The following is a 15,766-nucleotide window of genomic DNA, read 5'->3' as shown; positions in this document are numbered from 1 at the left end:
CTGAAGAGCTGCCCGAGGTAGGACATTTGAGACGCTGCCTACCACACCCGACTTCTGGAAACTCAAAACTACATCAGGCTTTCAAAGGTCCTGGAAATTATTGTCACCAAAACAGTCTTGCTCAACGTTGCTTTAATTAATTAACAAAGCACTTTCTTACGAACTTCCCGTGAAACTTTGGCACTAGAGTCGGGGAAAGCCCTCTCCTGTACCCCTTCTTCTCAGTCAGAGAAGCCCTGTCCTACCCCCCTTCTTCTCAGTCAGGGGAGCCCTGTCCTGCACCCCTTCTTCTCAGTCGGGGGAGCCCTGTCCTGCACCCCTTCTTCTCAGTCAGGGAAGCCGTGTCCTACCTCCTTCCTTCTCAGTCAGGGAAGCCCTGTCCTCCACCCCTCATTCTCAGTCGGGGGAGCCCTGTCCTGCACCCCTTCTTCTCAGTCGGGGGAACCCTGTCCTGCACCCCTTCTTCTCAGAAGGTTTCATACTCACTACTCATTCTCTGTATGAACTCTGCCATGAATTCAACCCACCGGGGGGTCTACTGCTTAGTAGCCATTAGAAGCTTGGGAACCAGAGTTTTTAACAAGCACTTCTGAGGGAAGAAGCTCACGGTTCACGCGGGGAGACACCGACATACACACTGAGGTCTTTGAATTCACCAGCGGCTGAAACACACAGTCAACAGGGCAGTTTGCCAGTTACAGGCTGGATGTCCACAGGCTTGATGCTAGACATTGGCCAAATCCATCATTAATTGAAATGGCTTTTTTTTTTTTTTTTCAAGACAGGGTTTTTCTATGTAGCCTTAGCTATCCTGGACTCACTTTTAGACCAGGCTGGCCTCGAACTCACAGAGCTCCACCTGCCTCTGCCTCCCAGAGTGCTGGGATTACAGGTGTGCGCCACCCCCACCTCCCCTGGCAAAGGGGCTATTTATTACATAAACAAAAGTTTGCCAGTAATTTTACCATGCCCAGGCCCATTCATCGTCAGGCCTAGCACTAAAGGTTTATTTCTTCTTCCTTCGGATTCCTCTGCTCATTTGCTTCACCAATTCAGCCTGACTCGTTTACTCATTCAACGATCATGTAAAAATAATTTTCGATGTAGGAGATACTGGGGGGCGGGGGGCGGGAATGCTAGAAATATGAATGCCCAAGAGCCACGAGAATCATTTTCCTCACTGGTTTACATGCTAGCAAGGGGGAGAACCAACAACAGAACATCAGGGTAGTGAACAGAATATCAGGGCTAGAATTGAACGAAGATAAGTGCCACGGAGAAAACGGGGCAGGCTAGTAGAGCAGAGGGCAGAGTGGGTGGGCAGAGGCAGAGAGAGATTTCGATTTTAATAAGGACAATGGGACTATGGCTTCATGAAAAGTGACAGTTGAATATTGTCTTATAACAAGGAAGGAGGGTGACCTTGAGCTATGTAGAGTGAGCACATAAGGAAGCGACCCACCCTCTAGGGGCCAGGAAGGATTCACGGGAGACAAGTGGGGTCACAGGAGACAGGAAAACAGAAGGACTGCCATCATACAGGCAACAAGAACCCATCTCTCGGGGCTTTGATGTCGCAGCAATGTCTGAGCAACGTTTGTCAGCGATCCGGGTGTATTCTGATGGTATTAAATGCGGAGTGGGTTACAGAGTACATGACAGACAGTGGGCACGGCGTCGCTTCTGCAAAAATGAACGGAACAGCGACCTTGCCCTCAGAGCATTCAGAGTCCCTGGACCTCTGGACCTGACGTGCGCCGCTACGTCAAGGTTATAGTACTTGACCCTTGCATTCTCCAGCCTCTGCTCGGTGTTTGCTGTGGGACCTTCCTTACCATCCACGCCTGCTAGGCAGCTAGAGAAGGGAGACCTGGAGACAGATCAGTCAGGATGCCGGGCTGCCTGGCTCTGCCCTAAGCAGACTGTGTGGCCCCTGGCAAGCCATCAGCCCGCTCTCTTCTTGGCTTCTCCATCTGTTTACACAATTTCTCACAGAAGTATGTTTTTAGGTCTGATAAGATAGCCAGCACTGGGAGCTGCAGGGTGTAATGGAAAACTGACAATTTAAATTTTCCCTCAAATTATCATACTCTAAAATAAATAGAGTTGAGTAGATTCTCCGTGCATTCAATCTGGCAGCCTTGCCTCAGCTGAAGACAAGTCTATAAGTTGGCAGGCCAGAAGTGAGGAGGAAAACTATCTTAGTTCCTGGAGATAAAACCTGCTAGTTTTCAACAACTGAGATTCTGAGAGAGAGGGTCTTCTGGGGGAAAGCCATTCGCAGCAGCAGTCTCGGTTTTCAACATGAACTTCTTTGCCTCCTGCTCAGCTCTTCCCGTTAAAGAAGTATGAAAAAAAAAAAAAAAAGTTACACTTAACTTTAGCCTCAAATACAATTTCAAATGATCAGGTGTGGCTTGCTCGCTTCACCTGCCAGTCAGCAACAGATGCTTGAAGAAGAGGTCAGACCTCCATTCAGAAGAAACAGAGAGTAAAATGAGAGATTTCAAGAAATACCATTTGATAAGGCGGAAGTGCTGTAGGAGACGCGCTGCCTTCAAGTAGGCAGATGCAACCTTTACAAGAAGTGGTACCCTCTGTGTCCAGTGCTTGTGATGTAATCTTGCCAGGATGGGGAGTGGTGCTTTAATTTGGAGGTTTGGCAGGCAAATGGGGAAAGAAAGATGCACTGTAGTGTTAGTTCAGCCTAGGGTCTGTTCTGGAGCTGGGCAACTCCAGATGTTTTTCTTTTGTATCCATTAATGGTGCCTCTAAATGCCATGTCTCACTATCAGCCAAGGCAGCAAGATTTACAACATACTAATTAATAGCAAGATGCCTAGCTAAGCAGTTCAGTGTCTGAGTATGTAATTATATTTTTAGAGTTTTCTCTCTTTTTTTTCTTCCCTCCTCCCTCCTTTTTTTTTTTTTTTTCTTTCTTTTACTTTCTTCTGCCAGATTTTTACTAGTGAACAAGGCAGGGGGGGGGTTATTCATAGCATATCCAATCTCATGTGGCTGAAGCATGGTTAGTGTGACTTAAGCAGCAAGAAATAAGTTAAGGCTCTCATCTTTGTCCATGGTTATATTGTCCACACCAATCATTTGCTCAAGGCAAGTTGTACACTGAGCAGTTCACAGAAGTTAACCCTATAAGTAGATGCGGTGTCTTCATACCATTACTGACCAACTTCTTGTTCCTTTTTGGTTTTCTTACAATACTGGAGATCAAACTTAGGACGTCCACATGCAAAGCAAAGGTTGTACCACTGAGTATACCCATATACCCAACTTAGTTTTTTAATTTAAAAATGAAAGTAATTGTCACTCAGAGATGCTTGAACTTCAGATTACATATAAACCATGTTGCTGCACTTGCTCTGCTAATCCTCTGGCCTGGGTCAATGAAAATACTTTCTCAGCTCTGCGTCCTTGGATAGAGAGAGATCACGGGAGTCTGTTTATTGGCACTTTGATGCATCTATGTTCTCTAATACGACCTTAAGATGGGAAGTCCTTTCTTTTTTCTCTCTCTCAGTGAGCTCCAGTTCACTTTTCCTGGGTACTGTTGAAATGTAGTGCAATCAGTGTAGTCTAGACTATGACGTTGCTCATGCATCACAAAGTAGAGGCTCTGCCCTTCTCCTTCATCAGTGAACTGCTCCAGGGGGCTGGGGGGGGGGGGTACCTGGTTCTCTATCCTTTTCTGCTAAGGCACAGAAGAGTTCCCTCTTTCAGTGCCCAAAGTCAAAACTTTCCTAGAGCATCAGCCACCATCTCCCCGGGTGTCTTCTGGGATTTCCTTACACTAGTCGTTTCCCCTCAGACTTGGGTATTTTTAAGCCACTACTTTCTGCACTCTGCCCTCTCTACCTTTTGGTCTATTCATTTTCTCAACTTTTGACTTATCACCATCCACACAAAGAAAAACACGACTCTTGAATCACTTTAGATTCTTACTCAGGCTGCAAATTTCCTTGTAAAAATAATTATCTGTTTACATGACAGTTCTCAACCGGTCCAGCAGTTGTGAATTGTCATCACAAGTCCCTTGAGAATTGGATTAAAATAATAATGGAATTTCTCTCTTGATACACACACACACACACACACACACACACACCTCCTGCAAATCCTAGTTGCTCCGTTGGCCCGGGTGTCCAGAGCTATCCCTTTCTGGACACACTGGAGCATTATACTTCCTTGATGACGTGGGAGAAGTGACCGCTTTGGCCAATGAAATGTAAGTGGAAGTGACGTGTCATGTGTGGAATGCTTTGAGAGCCTGCATGCAGTTTGCAGTGCTTTCTGGTTTCACTCCGTCACTGACACTGCTCCGTCAGCATGTGTCCTGAAGTGCTGGCGATAGAGCACCAAACCAGCCTGAAACAGACATGAACAGTGAGTGGCCAATCTAGCTGATTAGAGGGGCTGGGCTGGGCTGGGCTGGGCTGGGCTGGGGAGGGTTTGCTACTTCACAACATCCTTGGCTGTCCTGTTCAACAGCAAGGCCCTGTTAGGTAAGTATAACCCAATTTGGAAAAAATGCTCCCCTCGAGAGCAGACAAAGTCCTTTTCCATAGCTGTACTTCTCTCACCTTACGCCTCTACACTTTCTGTTCCCTTTACGGAAAAGGCCTGCAGGTGCTCCTTTCAGTGATTTCATCTACAGCTCTCACTTCCTGTTCTAAGTCCTTAGAGAGACCCTGCTTACCTTCATTACTCCTCCTGTTCCAACCCCAAATGCTACCCATGCCATCACCCATTCCTTTCTTTCACAAACGCCTCACAAGCAATGCTCATATTTCCTTTCTGTCCCTCCAGTTCTGAATTCATCACAATGATTCACAGATAATAAGTAGCATACTGCTTTATCCCAGCATGGACTTTAAGGAATTCATTTGAAACATGGACTGTTGCCTATTAAATGTGATAAAATAGAACTGGGAATGTTTTGAGGCATGGAATATCCCATTTTAAGCTTCTCTAAAGTAATACAAGGCTCTGGTTACAAATAGCAAACCAATGTCCAAAGGTCTGGCTGCACATCAAGAACAAACCATTGAACCTTGGTAGTCACCCTGTGGCCATTGGGAGGTCAACTTGACATTTTGGGTTCTTTTCAGAGAATTGTGGCCAACAGGGCTAGCCACCTTTGTCCCCAACCCAGTTAACCAGAGGGTTTTATAAGTCACTGGCATTCAGTTCTGCTTCATTTGTGTAGTGTTCTTTTGCTAGGCATGTGCACCAAGTAGTCCTGATGGCTACGGTGAGAGTGAGTCTTGAAGTCTCAAAAGTCCTGGCTACTTTTCTTCAGAGGAAGTCATCAGTGCATAGGTGTTCAACGGATGGACACATCTGGTATCCTAAGAGTAGAGAACGCTAATTTAACCTGGCAGGTAAAGATTTAATACAGTTTAGGTAAATATATGGGGCTTAATGTCTCCCAAAATGAACATACAGACATGTGAGCACATGTGTGTATGTCTATAACTAATTGTATGGAGTAAGAAAAATAATTGTATCTTTTAATGCTAAAAAAAAAAAAAAAAAAAAAAAAAAAACCATAGTACATGTAAGTGAAAATACCATAGCAGGAACTGCAGGTTACGAAGTCAGTAGATGCTATAAACATTGCTTTATACAAAAGCAGTGAACATTAATGAACAATGGGTTGAAAAGATGGCAATTATTTCCCTTCCTTTAATACAAAACTCCACCGTGTAAGTGAAAGCGTGCTGAGTTTCCTACATGAGACTCATAGACGCTGTGACTCATGAGGGTGAGCACTTCTTCAGGTTCCTACGTGCCTTTCGTTTACTTTGCCAATGAGTTCATCCTGAAACACGGCTCTCGGACAGCATTTGGGCAAGGCAACCCTTGCCTAATTTATTAGAACAGAATCTTAGGACGAGTCTCTTTAAAGCACTGGGCTCTGTGTCAGCTTGTTTGGCACTAGACCTAGAAGCTTGCGTTGCTAACAAAGCATCTGGTGTATGTGAAGGTGACTATTAAATTCTTTTTGCGTTTGATCTGGCCAATTATGATTTATAAGACAGAAAAAGGTCTATCAGTCAACTTCAAGATTATAGTTTTAAGGAGACATTATTTTGGAAGATTGATACTGCTTGTCGTTCTAAAAATAAAGGGATCTTGGTATGAAAAGCATAACTCTGGTATACCCATTCGTGTTACAAAGCTCCCCCTCTGGTCGACAATATTATCAGTTAGCTGAAGAATGAATAAGGCAGGATGGTGCTGCAGCCTGGAACTTAACTGTCCCTGGAGGGCTTATCAGAAAGGCTTAGTCCAGGGATGGCAATATTGGGAAGAATTAGAAACCATAGGAACCCCCTAACTCAGGTAGGTGAACAGGAGGTCTTCAAAGCAGTAGAGACATGAACTTGAAAGTCCTCTTTCTTTTTAACTTTCTGGCCATGAGGTGACCAGTCTCACTTTAGCATATGCTTCTACCATGTTCTACTGCCTTGCCACAGGCCCAAAGTCATGTGGTCAGTGAGCCATCGACAGAAACCTTCAATAGTGTGAACTCTAGTAAACTTTTTCTCTCCAGTATCTGTTATAGTAACAGAAGGCTAGCTAAAACCGAGGGAGAAAGAAAACAGAAAGATAAAAGTTGGTAGGAGGTTGGTGAAAGAATATAGGATACATTGTGCCAGATCTTTGCAATTTCTTCCCTTATAGTAAATAATCTATAGTGTGATGTCAACAAGCATTCTGTGGGGAGGTTGTCTATGTGTGGGCATGCACATGCACATTGTATGTATGTGTGCAGATATGCTCGCCCACTGATGTATGGTAGAGGCCAAAGGTTGACATCAAGATGTATTCCCCTTCCACACACACACACCCACTTGGTTTTTTTTGAAACAAGATCTCTCATTGGGCTTGTGACTCACTGTTTCTGTCAGACTCACTAATCAAAATGTCCCTAAGCTCTACTTGACTCTGACTCCCAGAATCACAAAGTGCTCAGGATCCAAACTTAGGTCCTCAGGGTTAAATACTAAGCGCTTTGCACATTAAGCTAGCTCCCCAGCCTCAAGCTCTCTATGTTTATGTTTTATCAAGACTATAGTCAATATTATATCTAAGTTAGTATCTCAGTTAAGCCAGATTTTCATATTCAATTTGAAGAAGTGGAAGAGCATGAGTCATGGCATTGGGTAAGCAAGGGTTCAAGGCCAGCTTCCGACATTTGCTCTCGATCTTAGTCAAGATTCAATGCTTTTGATAGTTTGGTTTTCGACCCATAAAATTAAAAGATATTTATCATACAATAATCTGAATGTTACATGAGTTCTACATTGAAATTATCTTTATAAGTGACAGCAAATAATCTCTCAATTTTAAAATCTAATAAGCACATAGTTCTATTTGACTTCATTGCAATATCTGGCTCTGCCATTTTATAATTCTTCAAGGTGTTTTCCTATTTGGCTTTTTGTTGTATCCTTTTCTCTTATTTTCATTCATTCTAGATGTTAATTACTACTCTGTTCTCATGGCTTCCACTCTCCCTGGTATTTTTTTTATATTTATGTATGTGAGTATTTTGTCTACATGTATGTAGCACATCCATGCCAAGTGCCCACAAAGACCAGAAGAGGGCAACACATACCCTGGAGCCGGAATGAACTATCATGTGAATACTGATAACTAAACCCAGGTCCTCTGGAGGAACAGCTGGTGCTTTTAACCACTAAGCTGTTTCTCTAGCCCACTGTGGTATTAATTAGTTGAATTATGTGACCTTCTCCCTTAAAACTGTCATCTTAATATTTTTAAATCTACTCTCCCTTGCTCCACATGGCTTCCATCATCATATTTATATTGATAGTTGACATGTGTCTCCTTTCCAAGCTTTCGTCCTATGCTTCTAGACTGCACGTTGCTTTGCCCTAACGGACAACTTCACTGCATTGCTCTGCCATCCAACCTGTTCACACATATCAATCTAAGATAGAACTCTCGAACACCCCAGACTCCTTCTTACGGCTCCTTCTGCTCACATATCAGTTGAACATGGCTTGTTGTTTCCACACCCATTCTCTTTATTTGTGCCAGCACTTCAGTTAAAACTCTCGTGTGTGTTTAGACAAAATGGCATTTGTACTATTTTTAAAGTGTGTGTTATATTAAAAGAAAAAAACGGAGGAGAGAAGGAGAAGGAAAAAGAATGTTTCCGGCAATGTTCACCAGTCCACGGTTTGGAAATCTTTATGAAGTCCTCTATACTAAGGAGTGGGTTAGTTATACTTTAATTCCCCCCTGGAAAAATCTCTGAGAAGACCCCAAGGTCCTCCCTTTAGGAACTACTTAGAGTTTATTAATTTCCTTTTGCCACATTTAAAGTAAGAATAGAGACCACATGTAAAATAAGAATAGAGAGAAGTTTGAAATGTGTAGGTCAGAGAGTCAAAGTGGGAGTTAAGACTTCTTCTTTGCATTGCATAGTTACTTATTATCATTAAAGTAGATCATTTTTAATATATTTTAATTGAAATAGAATTGTACCACTTCCTCTCTCTTTCCTTCGTCCAATCTGTCAAGGTACCCTCCCTCCAACCTTCCCATGCCTCCCTATACTCTCAAGCTGATAGCCTATGTTTTTAAGTTTTTCTTTAAAAAATATTGTTACATATGTATGTGTGTGTGATATATTCATAAATATATAAACCCAAGCTGCAGAGTCCATTTTTGTTGTTTCTGTGTATGTGGTTTCAGGGTGGACCAATCTGTTCTAGATAACCAATAAGGGCCTCGTTCCTAGAAGAGGCTAAATCTTCCCTTGGCAGTCATTAGCTGCCTGACATTCTTTGCAGTGTCTTTTCCAGCCCAGGTCTCCTGCTCTTTTCAAAAGGCAAAGGACCCTGAGGAATACAAAATGAGAAGTCCAAGAAGTCGCACAGTAATGGTTACACTAAACATGATCATAGAGCAAGGATTCTGCGTGTTCCTTATTAACCAAATATCTGCAGCTTACTAAGCTGTGAAACTCAGGGTTCACTCAGGAAGTCCACGCAAGGTCCCTTAACTAAAAAAGGAACCAGGATGCAAGGAAGAAGGCATATGACCAAAAAATAAAAAATAAAAAGTCACAGTGTTAATTGCTCCAGCCAATTAATTACAAGTAACACTGGGCACAGCAGTGAAGGACAAGTGGGAAATTCATCTAATGAACCAGCGAGCATTAACATTTGAGAGAGATGACAACTGGTGTTTCCAGCAGGTTACATTTGTGAGTGGAAGAAACAAGATTTGAACCCAGTTGCCTAGGTCTAAAGGCCGTCCACTACACCTAGTTGCCTCATGAAGTCAAAATCTCTTCTCTGTGTACCCAGATGAGAACTTGAAAGGTTCTTTCCACCAACCATTCAGCGGTTCTGAATGATGAAGAATATTAATGTTTTTCCTCTGCAGGCCCACATACTATAGTGATGAAATATGTAGGAATAGTGTGAGACGATCTGTGTTTATGGAATTTTGAGGTCAGCAAGCCCCTTCCCAAGCAGCATAAATCATAGGTTTCCTCTGTCATTTGAACTTCATGTGGAATCAATTTTGAGGCCCTTGTAATTTAAGGTATAAATACTTCACTTAAAGAGCTGTGGGGTGTGGTGTAAGGAAAGCCCGAGAAAAGAAAAGCCTTCACATCCTTAAAGAGTGAAAGTAAGCAGTGTGCTCAATTCACAGAGTCTTATAACCAAGGGCAAATGAGTATGTATGAATTCATCACCAGAAATATTGAGGAATTAGGAAAATGTGTACTCAAGGACTAGAGAAAAAAATGCTATTTTGTAGTCCACAGTGAGCTTCCAAACACCTTACATATTGCAATCAACTGACAATGTCATCAGAAACAAAAATTGGTGAGGTGTGCAGACATAAAAATACATTGTTTAAATACTTGCAATTCATATTATGGACTTCTGTATACTCATTAAAAGTAAGGTAAAATGTGTCACTTGAGCAAACATTTAAAATAAATCACTTGGGTAGAAAATGTAAATTACTGATATATGATTGAAATTTTTCTTTAAATATATGTATATATGAGTATCAATGCATTTTCCAAAAGGCAAAGTATTTACTGATAATGATTGTGCATAAATGTTTAAATTCTTTTTATTTATGAGGGTTTTGTAAAATTTTTAGCAAAAGGGTATTCTTTTATTTATCTAAGTACATATATTAACTGTAGCATTTAAATATGTAGTAACAAACATCCATTAGAAACATGTTATTCAGTACTTCAATGCTAAATTATCTTTTCAACTAATCAAAAATTCTACAAAAAAAAATCAAGCATTCTTCATAATATAAACTTGCTCATAGAGGCCTGGTCAATGGCCACCTCTGTCTTACAAACCTAAAGTAGAAGTTTGTTTTCCGGTCATTATTTTAATTATCTTTCCAAGTTTAAATCTGGAAACCTAGCAGCCAAAGAATATATATATATATATATATATATATGTAAATGAACATTGGAAAAAAGCAAGATTGGCTGGGTTGAGGTGGTGCATGCCTCTAATCCCAGCACTTGGAAAGGCAGAGGCAGGCAGATCTCCATGAGTTCCAGGCTAGCCTGGTCTACAGTGTGAGTTCCAGGACAGCCAGGACACAAAGAGACCTTGTCTTTAAAAAATGCAAAACTGAGATAAATATCTATTCTATAAATCCATGTGGATGTCTGAGAACTATAAATGCAATTTGTTTGCTAAGAATGTTTGCTTTGACATGTATTCTTAGTGCTTTTTTTTTTTTTAAATAAAAGCCGCATACAGCACAAGCAACCAACAATTGTAATAATACTTGGAGAAAGATGGCAGCACAGGATAAGGTTGTTTCGAATTCTTTTTCCTTCAGGCATTTTTTGAAAATAAGAAAGACCTTTAAAACTCATTTTTTAAAAAACTACTTTATTACTTTAATTCACTGCTCTATTAATAGAATGACTTTAAATCATGCTGAAATGAGAATGCCGAAAATTACCTTGCCAGCACAGAAGACATTGCAATATCTACCTCAAGTTGATTCTTTGATATTCATTATCATATTTAATCTTCACAGGTATCTTGCAAAACAGATGTGAGTATCACCTTCAGAGAAAAGGCAAGATGGAGTCAAGTTTAAAGAATTTGAACAGAAATCACATAGAAAATCCCAGAACTCAGGAGGCAGAGGCAGGTGGATTTCTGTGAGTGTGAGGCCAGCCTGATCTACAGAGTGGGTTCCAGGACAGCCAGGGCTATACAGAGAAACCCTGTCTCAAAAAACAAACAAAAAAGGTAGAAAAATAAAACCAGAATTACAGAATTTGAGCAGGTCACTCTGACTACAGCCCTTTATTCTATCTGTTTAATAAGTACACTCAAGTCATGTTTTGGGAACTAGAATCTATGATATGACATATTTGCCTTTTCTCATTTCTTACTATCTTTTTTTTTTTTTTTAAGATTTATTTATTTACTATGTATACAGTATTTTGCCTGCATGTACACCTCCACACCAGAAGAGGGTACCAGATCTCATTATAGATGGTTGTACGCCACCATGTGGTTGCTGGGAATTGAACTCAGGACCTTTGGAAGAGCAGTCAGTGCTCTTAACCTCTGAGCCATCTCTCCAGCTCCATGTCTTACTATCTTAATCACTGGTCTATTGTTGTGAAGAAACACCATGACCAAGGAAACTCTTAAAGTATTTAATATGGGCTTGCTTTCAGTTTCAGGGAATTATAGTCCATTATCATCATAGTGAGGAGCATAAAGACATCGAGGTAGTCAGGGTTGGAGAAGTATTTGAGAACTTTACATCCTGACTCACAGTTAGTAAACAGAGAGAGACACAGAGACAGAGAGACAGAGAGACAGAGACTCAGCCTGCTGTGGGTTTTTGAAACATCAAACACTTCCTCCTTATCCTTCTAATCTTTTCAAACCTTCCTTTCTACTCCCTTGAGACTAAACATTCAACTGTATGAGCCTATTGGAGCGATTCTTTTTCAAACCACCACACTTACTTTTGGAGCACTTTAGAAAAATATATCTCCACATATATAATGCTGCCTTCTGAAGTTATTCAAAGCCATAATTCTTTAAAAAAAAAAAAAAAAAAAAAGGAGGGGCGAGCTTTAGTCATTTGAGAAAACATCCACAATATAAACTTTTATGTTTTTCCAATGGTAATGAGTATGTGAATAGCACTGTACTTCTTTCTAGCTTGATACACAAATTCACCACGTGCTGAATTTCAAAGGATAGCTCTGTCTCCAAATACTATTTTTAATATAGTTTATTAATTTATTCATATTACATCTCAATTGTTATCCCATCCCTTGTATCCTCTCATTCCTCCCTCCCTCCCATTTTTCCCTTATTCCCCTCCCCTATGTCTGTGACTGAGGGGGACCACCTCCCCCTGTATATGCTCATAGGGTATCAAGTCTCTTCTTGGTAGCCTGCTATCCTTCCTCTGAGTGCCACAAGGTCTCCCCATCCAGGGGGCGTGGTCAAATATGGGGCACCAGAGTTCATGTGAAAGTCAGACCCCCTCTCCACTCAACTGTGAAGAATGTCCTGTCAACTGGGTAGATCTGGGTAGTTTGAAGATGCATGTATTTTCCTTGGCTGGTGCCATAGCTTGGGCAGGACCCCTGGGCCCAGATCTGCCCATCAGAAACCAAATACAATTTTTTAAAATTCTTTGCCCCGCTATTCTAATTATTCCCATGATGTTTATTCTGCTCCATAAAAGATGTTTGTATCTTGCTTAGTAGACTGAAAACCAAACATTTCCTTGTAACCTGTATGTATCCATAGCAACTGTCTTCAGGCAATGCCTTGAAGAGGCTCCGTGTTCCTGTGAGATGATGAGTGGTGGAGAACTGATAAGACCTGAAAGCCTCTCCTTAGTGCCTCCCACACCTGGTCGTCTCTAGGTTGCGTCCTTGCTCTTTGGATTCACTCACGCAGCCACTTCAATTGTCAAACTGCTTATCAGATGCTACAGTACAGACAGGTTCTGTGTAATGTTCCTCATAGAACTAGAATCGACCTTCCGTTGATGCACTGACCTCTCCACCAACAAGCGTTTTACCTAGTCAGATACTGATATAATCTTCATCGCACATGAATATTTTGTTTACATCTCACTTGGTTTAAATGATCCCAATCAATCCCCAGGTTTTAATAACCATTAAAAAAAAGAATATCTGTCCTGCTATGTTTTTAATGAATAGAATCAGTGGCATAGACTGAGTGGCTCCCACATTTTCCTTACAGTTTTGAAAACTTAAAGTCCAAGATCAGTGCGACAGCATAGTTGGGTTTTGTAACAGCCTTTTCACAGTTTTATAGCTTGTGGTGTCCTCACATGGCAAGGAAGAGAGGGAAATGCATACCTCTTTTTTTTCTTTTTTATTATTATTTTTTTATTAATTTATTCTTGTTACATCTCAATGGTTATCCCATCCCTTGTATCCTCCCATTCTTCCCTCCCTCCCATTTTCCCCTTATTCCCCTCCCCTATGACTGTTCCTGAGGGGATTTCCTCCCCCTGTGTTTGCTCATAGGGTATCAAGTCTCTTCTTGGTAAACTGCTATCCTTCCTCTGAGTGCCACCAGGTCTCCTCCTCCAGGGGACATGGTAAATATGAGGCACCAGAGTTCGTGTGAAAGTCATACCCCATTCTCCACTCAACTGTGGAGAATGTTCTGTCCATTGGCTAGATCTGGGTAGCGGTTTAAAGTTTACCACCTGTATTGTCCTTGGCTGGTGCCTTAGTTTGAGTGGGACCCCTGGGCCCAAATCTGCCTATCATAATGTTCTTCTAGTAGGTTTCTACGACCCTCTGGCTCCTTCTACTTTGCTATTCTCCCATGCTTCTCTCATTTAGAGTCCCAATAGGATGTCCTCCCTTCTGTCCCAGTTTCCCGGTAAGTGAAGGCTTTCATGGGACATGCCCCTTGGGCTAGTATGCAGATATAAGTGAGTATATACCATTTGAGTCTTTCTGCTTCTGGGTTAACTCACTCACTATGATCATTTATAGCTCAATCCATTTGTCCACAAATTTCGGGAATTCCTTGTTTTTAATAGCTGAGTAGTATTCCATAGTGTATATGTACCACAGTTTCTTTATCCACTTTTCTACTGAGGGACACTTAGGCTGTTTCCATGTTCTGGCTATTATGAATAAGGCTGCTATGAACATGGTTGAACAAAGTTTCTTGTTGTGTGCTGGAGCATCTTCTGGGTATATTCCAAGGAGTGGAATAGCTGGGTCTTGAGGAAGCCCTATTCCCATTTTTCTGAGATAGCACCAGATAGATTTCCAAAGTGGCTGTACTAGTTTGCATTCCCACCAGCAATGAAGGAGTGTTCCTCTCTCCCCACATCCTCGCCAGCATGTGGTGTCACTTGAGTTTTTGATCTTAGCCATTCTGATGGGTGTAAGATGGAATCTCAGAATTGTTTTGATTTGGGAAATGCATACTTCTTATAATACATTCATCTCTTCCTAGAATGTTCATCCCTGAAGGTTTAGTTATATTTCAAAGGTCCTTTCTTCAAATAGTATTATATAGGAGGTTAGAGTTATAACATACAAATTTGGGGTAGACACAAATCCTCAGTCTATAAGTATATCATATGCCATTTACAAATACATACATGCAAATTTCATGGAAAACACAAACTCCTAAGAAATGGTTGCATTCCAATGGTGGTCAAACCCAAAGCACGAACTCATGGAGCTCTAGTGTGGCAAAGCTCAAAAGGGAACCAGTCTTCCAGACTCTTTTGTGCCCAGTACCCACTGTTGTTACCTTACCAAGTAATTTTGTGGTAGTTATCCTTCAAGAATACAGATGACACAGTGATGTTTTATCTGCTTATGACAGGGATGTTTCACCAATGCCTTTATCTATGGGTTGCTTTCTACTCCCTTGTGAAGCAAATAGGGGCATTTTATGCATAAAGAATTAATCACCCGAAAAAGACAGGAGTACTTTGAAGAAATCAAGACACAACCTCTGGCTATAATAGCTAAACTGGTATTCTAGTGTTTAAAAAATAGTCATAATTCTTGGCCATACCACACAGAGAGCATTTCAGCTTCACCCCCAAGACATTTAGAGGCAGAACATTTTTAAAAAGTCAAACTAACACAGAAGAAATGAAGATAAGTTATAAACTTATAAAGATAAGTTGTAAACTTTGAACTCCAAGGAGTGGCAACCTAAATTTAAAGTAATAGTCCAATTCCTCATAGGTTCATGACAAGAGAGAGAGCAGCAATGCAAAACACATGTATGAAAGAAAGTGGTAGCAGGAAAAAAACCATGGATAGGTTTGATAGCCAAACACTTCCTGTTGAGGTATGGGTGTCTAGTGGGCTCCTGGAAGATGAAGAGCCTCACGACACTAAACGGCACAGGGACATGCACTCTTTTAATTTAATTTGGAGAAATAAGTGTCATGTAACTATTTACTGTCATCCCGTCCTTATGTCTCTATGTATTTTATGTTATCTTTAATGGGTGTGTATGGCTGTTTTTAACTTAAATTTTATATTGCTTGTTAACAAAATAAAATATTCATTAGAAGAATATAACCTTACCTATGAATTGGTTTTGTCACAAACTGATGATTTAAAATTACAAATACTTTCAGGCTAAAAAGGCATAGAAATTTTTCTCACTGCAATTGAAAAAATGAGAAATTATCACTGTATGCAGAG

At 41.0% G+C, this 15,766-nt stretch overlaps 1 long non-coding RNA gene across 2 annotated transcripts in view; it reads left to right on the top strand.

The window, feature by feature from the left end:
- The first annotated feature begins 4,267 nt into the window (after nucleotides 1-4,267).
- LOC127206306 (uncharacterized) overlaps nucleotides 4,268-15,766 on the top strand; it is a 79,281-nt gene continuing 67,782 nt past the window's right edge. For both annotated transcript variants that reach the window (XR_007832788.1, XR_007832787.1), the window contains exon 1: nucleotides 4,268-4,401. This is a non-coding gene — a long non-coding RNA (uncharacterized LOC127206306). The remainder of the gene's footprint in view (nucleotides 4,402-15,766) is intronic.

This window comes from Acomys russatus, chromosome 23, assembly GCF_903995435.1.
Source record: "Acomys russatus chromosome 23, mAcoRus1.1, whole genome shotgun sequence".
NCBI classification, from domain to species: domain Eukaryota; kingdom Metazoa; phylum Chordata; class Mammalia; order Rodentia; family Muridae; genus Acomys; species Acomys russatus.
This window is presented reverse-complemented; position numbering and strand designations above follow the sequence as displayed.